This window comes from Papio anubis, chromosome 2, assembly GCF_008728515.1.
Source record: "Papio anubis isolate 15944 chromosome 2, Panubis1.0, whole genome shotgun sequence".
Classification (NCBI taxonomy): domain Eukaryota; kingdom Metazoa; phylum Chordata; class Mammalia; order Primates; family Cercopithecidae; genus Papio; species Papio anubis.
In genome coordinates, this window is record NC_044977.1 from 14,256,829 (window position 1) to 14,270,933 (window position 14,105).

The following is a 14,105-nucleotide window of genomic DNA, read 5'->3' on the forward strand; positions in this document are numbered from 1 at the left end:
AAACATGGTTGTCCTTTAGTATCCTTGGGGGATTGGCTCCAAAACCCCAGCAGATATAAAAATCTAAGGATGCTCAAATTTCGTTCTCACATTGCTGTGAAGAAATACCTGAGTCTGGACAATTTATGTTAAAAAGAGGCTTAATTGACTCACAGTTCTGCCGGAGGCTGAGGCAGGTGGATCACCTGAGGTCAGGAGTTCGAAACCAGCCCGACAACATGGTGAAACCCTATCTCTAAAAAGATATAGAAATTAGCTGGGCGCAGTGGTGCGCGCCTGTAGTCCCAGCTACTGAGGAGGTTGAGGCAGGAGAATCACTTGAACCTGGGAAGCGGAGGTTGCAGTGAGCCAAGATCATGCCACTGTACTCCAGCCTGGGTGACAGAGTGACACTCCATCTCAAAAAATCATAAAAATAAAATAAAATAAAGTATTGAATTATTACCCAACCCCCCTAAATTATTATTATTTTTACTTACATGTTTTTATAAGATATATGTAAAATAAAACCTAATAAAACAGGAATATTTAGGTAAAAAGAATTTGTGTCATCTAATAGAACAAGGGTCAAGACTTCTTTTCCATCACAAAGGTTTTTTTCTTTTAAATTAATGCAATGTTAATCTCAATCAAAGCTTAACAATGTAAAGATAATTTAGGTCTTGCTAATGTCAAACATCATCCTGCCCTTTTTGATTCACCGAATAATGATATGAAACCCAATCCAACATTTGATAAAATTCTAACATCTGTCAAGACCTCTGTATTCCTTCATTCTTGTGGGTAGTCACTGTTGGTTTTATAGATTAGCTTTCACTAACCTCTTCCTCACTTGCATCTTATGAGCCTCTTTTCTTTGTACTTGGTATGGTTTGACTCTGCATCCCCACCCAAATCTTATCTTTAATTGAACTCCTATAATTGCCACATGTCGTGGGAGGCAATTGGTGGGAGAAAATTGAATCACAGGGGCAGTTTCTCCCATACTGTTCTCGTGGTGGTCAATAAGTCTCATGAAATCTGATGGTTTTCTCAGGGGTTTCTGCTTTTGCGTCTTCCTCATTCTCTCTTTGCCTGCTGCCGTTCATGTAAGACGGGACTTGCTCCTCCTTGCTTTCCACTGTGATTGTGAGGCTTCCCCAGCCATGTGGAACTGTAAGTCCAATTATACCTCTTTCTTTTGTAAATTGCGCAGTCTTGGGTATGTCTTTATTAGCAGCATGAAAACAGACTAATAGAGTACTTAATCAATTTAGATGTGAAAACCGACACTTTTTGAAAAAACACTGGAGGCAGAGGAATTAGGGGTTCAGTTGTTTATATTTAAGCAACTTTTGTAATTTAAAGTTGAAACTTAGAAATGCCACTTCTAGCTGGGTGCAGTGTCTCACATCTGTAATCTCAGCACTTTGGGAGGCTGAGGTAGAAGGATCTGTTGAGCTCAGGAGTTCAAGACCAGCCTAGGCAACATGACCAAAATTAGCCGGGCATGGTGGCTCATGTCACAACTATTCAGGAGCTGAGGCAGGAGGATTGCTTGAGCCCAGGAGGTTGAGGCTGCAATGAGCCGTGATCACACCACTGCACTCCAGCCTAGGGGACAGAGCAAGACTCTTTCTCAAAATAACAACAATCCAAAAAAAGGAATTTTAAAATAATGAAAGAAAGAAAAAAGAAATGCCCATTCCTAAAAGTCTTTTTCCACCTCACATCTAGTAATTTCTCACTGGAGAACTTCTGCACAGGCTGCATTCTCTTGCCATGGTGCTCAGCTTTCTTTCTCTCTTCTCTGACATTTCCTCTTCTCTTGCCCTAATTACCACCTCTGGACATTCTGCAAAAATTTGTTCATTTCTCTATCTTCTCAATCTCCTTAAAAACTAGACTGTCTCAAACTTTAAATGTGCATAGAAATTATCTGAAAGTCTTGTTAAAATGCATATTCTGGATGAGTGCATCTAGGGTAGTGCCAGATATATTTCATTTTCAGTAAGTCCCTGGGTAAAGCTGATGCTGATGTTCCATAGACCACATTGGAGTAGCAGAGTTATAGACCATGTTTTTAGGACTTCACTTTCCAAAACTCAAGCTTCATATTCCATGTGCTTCATTGAGTTGTAACTATTTGAACTAGAAGTAGAAGTGCGTCTGTCACTTTTAAGCTAAGGCAGTTAAAAACAAGTACACCACCTCCATTGCTCCTTTTTTTTTTCAGGAACATTGGATGCCATGTATTCCAGATGGAAGAGATTTATGCAAACCACACTGAACTTTATATGATTAAGAAATAAACTCTTATTTTGCCAAGTCATCAAGATTTAGAAATTTGAAAATCAATTTGGAGATTTGAGGATGAATGTGCTATCACTTCATAGACTATCTTATCTTAACCAATATAAGGGCATGAAACATTTAAACTAATACCTGTAACAGATGTTATTCAATAATGTGCTAATTTGTTTCTTTGTTAATAGTAAAAATCAGAGGGTTATAATCAAAGCAAAAACACATAGATAAAATAGAGTTGTTAAGGTTTATTCCTTGAATAAAATAACCAATAAAACAAAAGAGTAAAAAAAAAAAAAGCAAAGATGGTTTTTAAAATTTTAGAGACTAGTTATTGAGAAAAAAAAAAAAAAAACACTTTTCTAAATTACCCTTTACTATAAATGGAAAAATTAAGATCCTACAAAGCTTTATCATAGTTTAATTCATGATTCTGAAAAAGGGAAACAAAATCATAAAGTATGTTAAAACTCGAGTAGTCTTTGGATAGATCACCTGGGATGATTGGGAGGATGATAAAGAGGAATTGCCTTTCAAACAGAAGGACCAGCATGTGAAAAGGCCATAGGGGAGAGCGGACAGAGAATGATCCATTTTGAGAGAAGAAGCAGGGAAAGGTCACTTGTACGAAGAGATAAGGCTGGAATCCCCTAGATTTTGAGCTTTGTATGCCAAATTCAGATTTCAGAAACAGACATAGGAGACAAAAAGCAGCAGCTGATGCTTTTAAAATTGATTTTATAGAAGCAAATCGCCATGTTATGGTGAGGGCCACATGATGGCAATGGCGAGAGAGAGGCTTCAGGAGCTTAGGGCCTCAATCCTATATTTGCAAGGAAGTGAATTCTCCCAACAATCAGGGAGTCTGGAAGTGGACTTCAAGCTTCAAATGAGATCTCAACCATGACCGACCCACTGATTTTAGCCTTGCGAGATTCTAAGCAACTTAACTGGATTTGTGCCTGGACTTCTGACCAATGCAACTGTGAGGTAATAAATTGTGTTTTCCTAAGCTGTTAAATTTGTGGTAATGTGTTACAAAGCAATAGAAAATGAATACACAAAGAGATAGCATAATTTTCAATCAGGCTGAATGTGGTAATATTGCTGCTTTCATTCCATTTGCTAGCTAGGGCTGCCAGCTTCAGTTCTAACAGTTGGCTTGGTTGGCTAATGCCATCCCAGACCAATCTTGGCACACACTAAATAACATTGAAAAGCCAGACATTCCTTGGCATAATGTAACAGAAAGAATTCACAAAGACTAGGAGACAGAAATTCTGGTTGGAATTTTTTATGCCACGCCTACCTATTATCTCTCCTCAATCATCCCCCCTTTCGCCCAGTATAGAAGAGAAGACTGTATTTTCACTGATCCTGTGAAAAACAGCCTATTGGAGAACCCACTGGAATTTTTAATAAGCATTTTACTGGCAGTTCTCCCTAGATCAAACATGCTGGTGGGAGGGACAGAAATGGAAGTGAGCCCCCAGATTTCAAGTGGAATGGGAAGAAACAGGGGTGGCTGAGCTTAGGTAACAGCTGTTACTCACTTAAACAAAAACTGGGGTGTGTGTAGTGATCATATCTTGGAGAAAGGATTAACAAGCAGAGATCTCATGAGATTAAGACGAATAGACAACCCACCGATTTCTTCACTGTTTCATGCACAAACTCCCTATATTAGCAAATAGAGGCTGTACTTCAATCACAATACAAATAAATCACCGCCTCTCCTTAATCACTCATTTTGAGTTACCTGACTGATCCAGAATCTCTTGAGTGAAGGAGAGGAGAGAGACCCTTGAAGAAGTATCCTTCTGTTACAGTTTCATACTATAAACTTTTCTCCTAGTTTCTCCAAACTAAAATAAGGTATCTTACCTGAATAACTACACTGACGAGAAATATCCCAAAAACCTTTAGTGATTATTAGATAGCGGCCTTTGAGGAAGCAAAATGTCTAAGACCTAAGGTATGCTGATTAACACATGCTGGTTGGAACTGAGGCTTATGCAAGTCAGCTGATAAGCAGAATTCTGTCCTAAAACCATCTAACTATAGGCCCAATCAGATTCAAACCCAAGGCTTTCATTCCTTCCCCAGGACTGAGAGCAGTGGACTATTTTCAGCAAGAGGTTGGTCATGTTGGAACATTACTGCAGAAGTGAGAGAAGTTGTTATGTACCTGAGTTTCCATCACTAAGGTAGAAGAATAAATTTTGGTAAATATCTTATTTTTGAGACATATTCCATTTTAAGGTTTTCTACCATGATCTATTTAGCATAGGAGTTGAAAGGCTGCCAAATGCAGAAGGGAACCACAATAAGAGAATGCTCTCCAGCTAGTTCAAACTTCAATTCAAGTGCTCTGTCACTTGGCCTAGCCAATGATCCATCAGATCCAATTGTGCTCAAATTTTCTATCAAAGAGCAGGGTTCTCTTCAGAAGCTGCAGCAAGTTTCAGAAGAGAAATTTCAGTAGAGATCCCCATGATTTGTGAGCAAGTCTCATTTTCTTCCACAAGTAATTTGTTTTCTTCGACAAGTAATTTCTTTCTTTTGAGAAACTGCTCTTAGGTTTGTTGTTGTTGTTGTTGTTGTTTGTTTGTTTTTTGGGACTTAAGTGGAGTCTGAAAATCTGACCATAGGACACCTGGTGACCATGAGATTTGAACAGCTCATCATAAGCTGGATGCTATCTTTTCCATTGAGCTATGTAGTTGTGATAGCATAAACCATGCTAAAGTGGTATAAATAGGATGAGACTGAAGGCATAACTTAGTTGCCTACAGGGGTTGGTCACTCTCGATTTCCTCCTCACCCTCAAACCCCCCTCATTAGTCTCATAAGAAGAGATCTATGACCAACTGGTGAAAATCTCTGGCTTACAAATGTGTTAATCTGTCTGCCTCACTACAAAGGAATACTTGAGGGTGGATATTTTATAAAGAAAAGGAGTTTAATAGGATCATGGCTCTGCAGGCTGTACAAGAAGCATGGTACCAGCATCTACTCCTGGTGAGGGCCTCAGGAAGCTTCCAATCATGGTAGAAGACAAAAGGGGAGCTGGTGGATCACATGGCCAGAATGGGAGCAAGAGAGAGAAGGGGAGGTCCCAGACTTTTGAACAACCAGATCTGATGTGAACCTCTATGAATCTCATGTGAGAAGTCACTCATCACCAAGGGGCTGGTGCTAAGTCATTCATAAGGGACCCACCCTCATGACCCAAACACCTCCCACCAGGCACCACCTCTTACTATGGAAGCCCCTCCCCGCCCCTCCCCTCCTCTCCCCTACCCTCCCCTCCCCTTTCCTTCCCTTTCCTTTTCTTTCTTTTCTGTTGCGGGAAGTCAGGGACTCCAAATGGAGGGACCTGCTGGAGCCACGGCAGAGGAACATAAATTGTGAAGATTTCATGTTAATATGGACATTTATCAGTTCCCAAATTAATAATTTTATAATTTCTTATGTCTGTCTTACTTTAATCTCTTATTCCTGTTATCTTCGTAAGCTGAGGATGTACATCACCTCAGGGCCACTATGATAATTGGGTTAACTGTACAAATTGATTGTAAAACATGTGTGTTTGAACAATATGAAATCAGTGCACCTTGAAAAAGAGCAGAATAACAGTGATTTTAGGGAACAAGGGAAGACAACCATAAGGTCTGACTGCCTGTGGGGCTGGGCAAAAAGAGCCATATTTTTCTTCTTGCAGAGAGCCTATAAACAGATGTGCAAGTAGGAGAGATATCAAATTCTTTTCCTAGCAAGGAATATTAATATTAAGACCCTGGGAAAGGAATTCAATCCTGGGGGGAGGTCTATAAACGGCCGCTCTGGGAATGTCTGTCCTATGCAGTTGAGATAAGGACTGAGATACGCCCTGGTCTCCTGTGGTACCCTCAGGCTTACTAGGGTGGGGAAAAAACTCTGCCCTGGTAAATTTGAGGTCAGACCGGTTCTCTGCTCTCAAACCCTGTTTTCTGTTGTTTAAGATGTTTTCAAGGCAATATGGGCACTGCTGAACATAGACCCTTATGAGTAATTCTGCTTTTGCCCTTTGCCTTGTGATCTTTGCTTTTGCCCTTTGTCTTGTGATCTTTGTTCTCCTTTTTGCCCTTTGGAGCATGTGATCTTTGTGACCTACTCCCTGTTCTTACACCCACTCCCCTTTTGAAATCCTTAACAAAACCTGCTGGTTTTGAGGGTCAGGAGGGCATCACGGTCCTACTGATATGTGATGTCACCCCTGGTGGCCCAGCTGTAAAATTCCTCTCTTTATACTCTTTCTCTTTATTTCTCAGCTGGCCGACACTTACAGAAAATAGAAAGAACCTACATTGAAATATTGGGGGCAGGTTCCCCCGATACTTTTCTTTTCTTTCTTTTCTTTTTTATTTATTGTTTTTTATAGAGTCTTATTCCGTCACCAAGGCTGGAGTGCAGTGGCATGATCTCAACTCACTGCAGCCTCCACCTCCCAGGTCCCAGCGATTCTTCTGCCTCAGCCTCCTGAGTAGCTGGAATTACAGGTGTACACCACCATGTCCAGTTAATTTTTGTGTTCTTAGTAAAGACAGGGTTTCATCATGTTGGCCAGGCTGATCCCAAACTGCCGGCCTGAAGTGATCCACCCACCTCGGCCTCCCAAAGTGCTAAAGTGCTGGGATTACAGGCATGAGCCACTGTGCCTGGCCAGAGGTCACTTTTCAACATGAGATATGGAGGGGACAAAACATCCTAACCATATGAACAGATGCTTCTCTGTGGTATACCAACATGAGCCAGATGTAGTCCTAACCATATCAACAGATGCTTCTCTGTGGTATACCAACATGAGCCAGATGTAGTCCTAACCATATCAACAGATGCTTCTCTGTGGTATACCAACATGAGCCAGATGTAGACCTCCTATAAAGCTACAGCCAAAAACTAACAAACTAACCTCTCTCAGGGGCGGTCCTGAGAGGCACTGGAGAAGCAAAACCCTCACTATGGGCAGACATATAAGTGGAATTTCTCATTGTTCACCTTGCCTACAATGAGAAATTGCCTGAGATGGTTGCAAATGGTCTTTCCAGAGGTTCAGTGACTTGTAAAGAGGTAGATCACAGGCTTAGGGATGAAGTTCAAGCAAGAATTGTCCCAGAGATGAGAATGTTTGTGTTCCAGATGAACATTCACAAGACAGCCCCACACCAGAGAAGTTCTCAATAATAATGAGGACAGAATGACCTACTTAATGACCGTCAGTTTTGTTTCCTCTCAAGTCTATCTGGTGCAAGGATCACAGACTAAAAATTCTAACTGTCCAGTAGGCAGCATAATTTGGAAGGAAGATAAGTTGATTAAAGACAATGGGAGATGCTCAGCATTGTGGCAAACTGAAGAGGTAACATTCTATCTAAAGAAGGCAGCTCACCACACCTGTAATCGCAGCATTTGGGGAGGCCAAGGCAGGCGGATCACAATGTCAGGAGTTCAAAACCAGCCTGGCCAACATGGTGGAACCCCATCTCTACTAAAAATGCAAAAATTAGTTGGGCGTGGTGGCACAGCCTGTAGTCCCAGCCACTCGGGAGGTTGAGGTAGGGTAATAGAGCGAGACTCTGTTTCAACAAAAAAAGAGAAGAAGGCAGCTCACAATCAGCTTGAGCTGAATCTTACCATGTTGGGATGTGGGCCAGTGTTGTCAGATGTTCCTTTGTTTTTCAAGAGAAGCCATAAAACCAGATTTTGACATGAAGTGTTCCAATTTTTGATATGTATGAGGGCCAAACACAGAAGTTTATAGGCCACATATGGCCTTCGGGATGCCCTCAGTCTAATGTTTATCCAATGTTTATTTAAAAAGGCAGTCACAGTGGCAAGGATGGAGGATACACATTGGCCACACTGGATCTGCCACATGAACTTTCCTTCACTAGGGCCCACCCAGACTCGCTATCAAAGTAAAAACACCAAGTTTGTCTCCAGGATTGCTATTCCTTGAGCTGCTGAAAGTTGAACGTATTACAAAATTCAATCAGATATCTGGTGGATTGTTGATTAAGAAGGGCTCTTCCATCATGGAGGAGCAGCATAGGTAGACACACTTTTTGGGATTTTATTTTTCTGTCAGCACAACTATTGGTAGACTTATTCAATGTTTTATGCTAAGCCACATGACACTACATCTAAGGAATTAACACCACAATTAAGAAAACAAATCAGTGGAATGACTGTAGTTTTCCTTGGCCTTACTGTATATCCTAATATCTGGAAGGAGCTAACCTTATGGAATGATGAACTGACCAATTATTGAGGGCTCACTCACTGTAAGACACAACTATCTTTGTTGTTGTAAGACAACACTATCTTTCAAAATATAGTTTTTAAAAATGTGGTATGTTCTCTGTACCAGCAATCATTAAAATATAGTGCTATCTGGGCATAGTGGCTCATGCCTGTAATCCCAGCACTTTGGAAAGCTGAGGCCAGAGAATCCCTTGAGTCCAGGAGTTCAAGATCAGCCTGGGAAACATAGCAATATCTCATCTCTATTAAAAATCAAAAAGAACATTAGCTGGTAATGGCATGCATCTATAGTCCCAGCTATTTGGGCGGCTGAGGTAGGAGGATCACTTGAATCTGGGAGGTCAAGGCTACAATGAGACATGATTGCGCTACTGCACTCCTCCAGCCCATGCAACAGAATGAGGCCCTGTCTCAAACAAACAAACAAAAAAAAACAAAACAAAACAAAAAAAAGATTGTAGGTTGGTCCAATAGTACTGAGTTATCAGAGCTTCTTAATATTAGTATCAGTAACCCCCAACTGGCAAATTTGACTGTCTTAAAATAAAATAAAATACAGCGCTATTTTACTAAAGCCGAAATACACAGATCAGGAATAAAAAGAAAAAGGAAAGAAGTACTTGTCATGATATGATGTTTAATGACTGTTATGGGCTGACCCCAAAAGATGCTGAAGTCCTAATCCCCTCGTACCTGTAAATATGACTTTATTGTGAAATAGGGTCTTTGCAGATGATCAAATTAAGATGAGGTCATTAGGGTAGGCCTTAATCCAGTGAGGCTTGTGCCCTTATAAAAAGGGGAAATGTGGGCACAGAGACAGACATGTAAGGAGGGAAAACGATGTGAAGATACAGGAATAATGCCACCCAAGAGCCAAGGAACGTCTGAGGTTACCAGGAGCTAGCAGAAAGCATGAAACATATTCTCCTCTCACAGCCCTCAGAAAAAACCAACCTTCCTGATACCTTGATTTTGGACTTCTAGACTTCAAAATCCTGAGACCATAACTTTCTGTTGTTTAAACCACCCACTTTGTGGTATTTTATTATGGCAGTCCTAGGGGACTAATACAGTTACCTAATCTCAAATTTTTTACATTCTGTCCTCACAACTGCATTCTGCTCACCTACAAATTTGGAAACCAAGAATGGCCTCCAAGGAATACATTCACTAGGGAACCTAACATATTTTCCACTGAATTACAAGCTAAGACTGCTGTGTTGCCATTTGAAGCTCTTTACCTGCTGGGGAAAAAAAAAAACCAAAAAAACAAACAAACAAAAAAAAACAATAATAAGAGGATTATGTTAGAAGGAAGACAATAATCCAGGCAAAATAGTGTTGTTGCCAGACACTAATCAGGGTTAGGTGTGAAGCCCCTCCAGGATGACTACTGTCCACAGGTGATATAGGAAAAGAAACAATGGATGGACCATCCACAGGTAGGGACAATAAGGGCTCAGATTCTTCCTGATTATGCTGTGGTTCATCTTATTGAGCAAACACAAACACGAGGCCCTTGCATCCTGAGGGCAAGAGAGCTACGAAATGGATAGGGAAACAGTCATAAATACCAGCTCATGCTTGCAACCAACGGGAGACAGGCAAGCCCTAAAACCATTACCTGTATTCCCTTGCCTCCATTTTTGTTTTTTTGCTTTTGTTTTCTTTCTTTCTTTTTTTTTGCATATAAGATGTATTGGTACACTATAATGTATCATTTTACCCATAAATCTTAGCACAGAAATACAGGAATCATGGTCATCACTTGATGATACCTAGGAAATGGGAGCCTCAAGCCTTCCTCCCTGGATGTGGTGCCTGGAACCAATCGAGGAAAGGGTTCTTTCTCTGTGCAGTAGTCATTTGCATTATGTTAGATAAATATTTTCAAATGGTGTGTATGGAAAGAAGGGCAAGTGTATATGTTAGACAGCCAATAATTAGAATATGTAGACTTTTCTTATTTCTGTGTCCTTCCCAGCATCCATTCTTTTGTGGGAACTGTTCTTCCGTCACTCTATGCAATTCTAGTGAGCTGTCAATCACAGGACTCCAGTGCCAGGCTAAGCCAAAATGATCAGGGTCTCCTAGGAATTTGAACTGTTCACAGAGACACACAGGACTGGAAGACAGAATTGAGTCATTTGATTGGCAGCTCCTAAAGTACTGTCACATGAGTTCCCACTGTATAGGTCACCTAAATGTTCACATTCCTGGCTTCTGTAGGCCTAGGTGTTCAGCTAGCCATTCAGTAGCCTTCCAATAAATTATTCAACTGCTCCTTCCTTCCTTCCTCTCTTTTTTCTTTTCCTTTTTTCTTTCCTTTAGTTAGCAAGAGTTCATTACTGTTGCTTATAGGCAAAGAATACTGTATTATCAGGCATAATATTTTGAAGGTTTAAGTATGTATATAGATCCCTCAAGCTGCAAAGATATAAACTTGGTGAACAGAAAAGGCCTATTGTTTCTTAGCATCGAATTAATAGTAGGAGAATATGGCATAGGGTTTGATGTTGTATTGCTGTACATTAGAAATTGTTTCTAACTCTTCCAGCACAAACTCCAACTATAATCTAACCTTGATAAAATCTCTCCATCAGCGCAACATTTTGGACTTTTTAGTGAAGATAATTTAAGAAAAGACAAGGCTTCGTACATAGTAAACGGAATAGTTAGAGAAGGAAAGAAAAGGGTACAAAAGAGGAGGAAAATATGAGTCAGTAGTGTCTAGAGTAGCCTGCACTCACCCAGGGTGGCAGTCTAGATAAGGCCAAAGGGACATCCTCTTTCTCCTATTTCCCCTCACCACATGCCTTAAGTGGGAAATGATTAAAATATGTAGACAGTATCTATTTTATTTTCATTATTTTTGGAGACAGGATCTCGCTCTATCACCCAGGCTGGAGCGCAGTGGCATAATCATGCTCACTGCAACCTCAACCTCCTGGGCTGAAGTGACCCTCCCACCTTAGACCCCTGAGGAGCTGGGCCTACAAGTGTGTACCAACACATCCGGCTAATTTTTTTTTTTTTAATGTCTTTTGTAGAGACAGGGTCTCACTATGTTGCTCAGGCTGGTCTTGAACTCCTGGCTTCATGTGATCCTTCCTCCTCAGTCTCCCAAAGTGCTGGGATTACAGGCGTGAGCACCCATGACTGGGTGACAGTATATATGTTAAATAGAGAGATTCTCATCCCTCTCTCTGATACATATATGTATGTATATATATTATATGTATTCTGGAAAATTAGTTAATATCTCTGAACAATTTCTTTTTTTATTTTTAAACAAATAAGTTGAATTAGATTATTTCTAATAACTCTTCCTAAAATAAAACTATGATTTGTAAATGTTTTTCTTTAAATCACAACTATAAGCCAGCCATGGTGGTGCATACCTATAGTCCCAGATACTCAGGAGGCTGATTGGAGGATTGCTTGAGGTCAGGAGTTCAAAGCTGTAGTACCTGTGAATAGTCACTGCACTCCAGTCTGGGCAAGATAGCGAGACTTTTTTTAATCACAAAAATATTTTTTTTAATGGGCCATAGCTTTCTATGGCCTAAACAATGAATTATAGGCTGGGTGTGGTGGCTCACACCTGTAATCCCAGCACTTTGGGAGGCCAAGGCAGCAGGATCACTGGAGGTCAGGAGTTCAAGATCATCACTGGAGGTCAGGAGTTCAAGACCATCACTGGAGGTCAGGAGTTCAAGACCAGCTTGGCCAACATGGTGAAACCCTGTCTCTACAAAAAATACAAAAATTCGCTGGGTGTGGTGGTACATGTCTATAATACCAGCTACTTGGGAGGCTGAGGTGGGAGGATGCCTGTAATACCAGCTACCCAGGACGTGGAGGTTGCAGTGAGCTGGGATCATACCACTGCACTCCTGCACTCCAGCCTGGGCAACAGGGTGAGACTCCATCTCTAAATAAATAAATAAATAATTCTAAGTAAGGGACTACACAATGAATTACAAATAAAATATTTATAACTCTAATTATATCTCAAATTTAAAATCATTTAGAGGCTGGGCACGGTGACTCTCACCTGTAATCTCAGCACTTTGGCCATCCAAAGTAGGCAGGCCGCTTGAACTCAGGAGTTCAAGACCAGGCTAGGCAACATGGCAAAACACCAACTCTACCAAAAAAAAAAATACACACAGACACACACACAAATTAGCTGGGCATGGTGCCAGATGCCTGTTGTTCCAGCTACTCAGGAGGCTGAGCTGGGAGGATCCCATGAGCCCGGGAGGGGGAGGTTGCAGTGAGCTGTGATCATGCCACTGCACTCCAGACTTAGTGACAGAGCCAGACCGTCTCAAAAAACAAGTAAATAAGTAAAAATAAAGTAAAATTAAATCATATGAACTAAAAACATCACATCTATATCTAAATTTCCTCATTAGTAAACCACAGATGACTTTTAATCCAATTAAGCAATCAAAAACTTTTTAACTGAAGGCATTATGGGGCCAATTATTCTTTATGTGATATACTTGAAGAATTAATTTGTCTGCTCTATCAGTGTTTATATATAACAAGTGTAATTCTCCATATGTTTCTATATAATACACACACACAAACCCATATAATTTTTACCTCTGCCTAGATTCAGTCAAAATGTAACAATCTCTACAAAAAGAAAAGGCCTAGCAAATTTCTATGATGACAAGGAGTTAAGTGTGGCAAGCTACTTTGCCTTTCTCCTCTCCAAAACACTAGCTAGGAAGCAAATATTTAATTGTCCTAATGAACTATATAGGTAATAAGCACCTGGAGTTACAAATTGGCTTAATGATAGGGGTTTGAATGCTGAAGTTTTGCAGTTGTAGCTCTTTAGTGTAAGTTCAAAAAATAATGTTTTAGTCCCAAGTTAGATTTTTAAAGTACTGCATTCATCCTGATGACTAATATAAACTAGTGGAATGTTAGCAAATTGATATATAATTCTCTAGAAATTTCCATCTTCGAAAAGTTTACTTTGGGGCTCTAGGCTCCTAAAAGTTATTTGTAATTTAGAGTTCTCACTCCCGTTCCAATCCCTAAAAATAAAACATAAAACAAGAAGGCATTTTTGGCCAGGCGTGGTGGCTCATGCCTGTAATCCCAGGATTTTGGGAGGCCGAGGCGGGTGGATCACCTGAGGTCAGGAGTTTGAGACCAGCCTGGCCAACATGGTGAAACCCCGTCTCTAGTAAAAATACAAAAAAAAAAAAAAAAAAAAAATTAGCTGGGTGTTGAGGCAGGCACCTGTAATCCCAGCTGCTCTGGAGGCTGAGGCATGAGTATCATTTGAACCCGGAGGTGGAGGTTGCAGTGAGTGGAGATGGAGTCACTGCACTCCAGCCTGGGCAGCAGGGCAGTCCCTCTCAAACAAACAAAAAGGCATTTGTATTCAACAAACACGCTTACAACTTTAGAAAACAAATTAACTGACCACTAAAATGTACTAATTGCCTTGCTATTCCTTATATATTTTTCAGAGAAAACTTAAT

The 14,105-nt window shown here is 40.5% G+C and overlaps 1 protein-coding gene across 1 annotated transcript in view; it reads right to left on the reverse strand.

Moving 5' to 3' along the window:
• PROS1 (protein S) overlaps positions 1 to 14,105 on the reverse strand; it is a 101,554-nt gene that overhangs the window by 86,342 nt on the left and 1,107 nt on the right. The gene's annotated exons all lie outside the window — the stretch shown is intronic.